The sequence below is a fragment of the Penaeus japonicus genome, unplaced genomic scaffold (genome assembly GCF_977035675.1).
Source record: "Penaeus japonicus unplaced genomic scaffold, GWHDUDI00000001_assembly GWHDUDI00000006, whole genome shotgun sequence".
Classification (NCBI taxonomy): Eukaryota; Metazoa; Arthropoda; class Malacostraca; order Decapoda; family Penaeidae; genus Penaeus; species Penaeus japonicus.
Window position 1 is genome coordinate 568,649 of NW_028234408.1, and position 2,500 is coordinate 571,148.

The window sequence follows — 2,500 nt, forward strand, 5'->3', positions numbered from 1 at the left end:
TTACTGTTTGATGCTGGTTTGTATATCTCATCTGAGTCAGCCGAGATGAATCTTCCCTCGGTAGATGGATGACTGCATCACCGGGGGAGGTTCACCTGGACAACAATGAATATCCACGAAGGCGCTGTTTGACGCTGGTTTATATAAATCTCAGACTGGGAGAGTGCGTATATAGTTCATGATTTTCATTTACCATGACTAGATACAGCACTCGTCCAAAACTGATGTTAAGTTTTCCATCTAATATCCAGGATGTCTCTTTTATACATTTATCTTCATTAGCCCAGATGATGCTGGTTTGTATATCTCATCTGAGCCAGCCCAGATGAACCTTCCCTTGGTAGATGAATGACTGCATCACTGGGTGAGGTTCACCTGGGCTACAATGAATATCCACGAAGTTATTGTTTGATGCTGGTTTATATATCTCATCTGAATGATATGCTATGATATGATATCGAATGAATGAATAATATCGAATCTGATATGCTATACATATAATATCTACGATATCTTTTTTATACTTCACATTTATCAGCACCTCATGAAACATATATAACAAGTATTATGAAAATGATATCATTAAGGTAATGTAGAAATCATCATACAATATTCTCTGAATCAGGCCAGATGAAACCTTCCCTCGAAAGATTAATGGCTCAACTACATCACAGGGAAAGATTCACCTCGGCTACAGTGAATATCTACGTCATTGTTTGAGGCCAATTTGTATATCTCAAACTAGGATAGTGCGTATTAAGTATATGTATATGTATATGTATATGTATATGTATATGTATATGTATATGTATATGTATATGTATATGTATATGTATATGTATATATATATATATATATATATATATATATATATATATATATATATATAAATGGGAATGTATAATTGTCAATGGGTGAACATCACTGGGCTTCACAGTAGCGTAGCAGAGAAATTATGAAGTATAGATGATAGTTATTACGATAGTTATCACATGTTTAAACATGGGTGGAAATGCATGATTGTGATATATTCCAGACGGAATATATCACAATCGGTAAATGAATAACTCATCACATCGCTTTTATAATATTCATATAAACATAAATGAGTACCTGGTATAATTCTTTAAAACTATTTATATTGGATTATTATTAGTATAAAGCATGTTGTTAGAGCCCCGATAGAGGAAAGGCTCATCTGGGCTGATTTAGAAGAAATTGAATGTTATTCATTGTAGCCCTAGGTGAACCCTTTCCAATGCCGAGGAAGGGCTTATCTTGGCTGATTCAGAGGAAATAGTATGGCGATATCCTTTTCATATTACCTTTTATACAAGTTTTATGATTTCTCTGCGACGCTAGTTTGAAGCCCAGGTGAACCTCTCCTAGTGATGAAACAAGTAATTCATCGTCCTAAGAGGGGATCAGCAGGGCTGATGGAGGTAAATGTGAATATGTAAGAGATATCGTGGATATAGGATGTTTTGCATACCATCAGATTTAGACGAGTGGTGTACCTAGTCAACGATGCTTTTTTAAATTCATGAACTATATAGATACACACTCATGTTATGTTACACATGTTACTGAATGTTATTACTTAAATTTTAACTGATAAATTAAAAAGCGAGGAATCTGACAAAATTACGGTTAGCCTCAATTTTCCCTGCAATTATAATCAACATTACTCGATTATAAATCACATGACTACCGTATTAATGTAATCATCATAATTTTGATTATAATCATCATTATCATTATCATTTAAATTATATGATAAATATAATGAAGGAAATCAGTATTTATAAACATCAAAATATATTACTATCATTCATTATAGACAGATTATATGGATCGTTTTTGGTCTAATCATGTATTTTATACGCAGTTTCCCAGCCTAATAAGTACAATCAAACATTAAACATTGGCTTCGTGGTGATCGTAAAGCTCATAAAATACGTATCATGAAAAGAATTTTTACAATCATGAATCACATGTGATAAGCATTAGAAGGAAAGACAAATATGTCATTTAATTTCATATGTAATTTGCGTATTATCAAATATGTGTGAATTGTTGATATCTAAATATTAATCATTAGATTCTTCTTCTTTTTTGCCAAAAAAAGGAAAATTGTGACACGAAAATATTAGATTTCCTAGGAACACCAATACTGATATAGAGGATATTACTATTTTCAATCAATGATGTCATTTCACCCGTCTTATAGAGTTCAATTTTCTAAGTCTCTTTAAGCACCATTTTAAAATCAACATTCAAAAAGTATGGAGATATAAGTTTACCATATTATCAGTAATAGTTATTCACTCTATTGAATTTATCTTGATCAGAATTGAATTCTGACCAATCGAAACGCGTAAACTACATGTCTTGCGTTATGCAGTTATTCAGCCTCATGTATACCAGTATAACAAGCTTTGAAAAATGGAACAGAGCAAATGCAACATCCATGAATGATTATTTTCCCCTCGGCAATCCA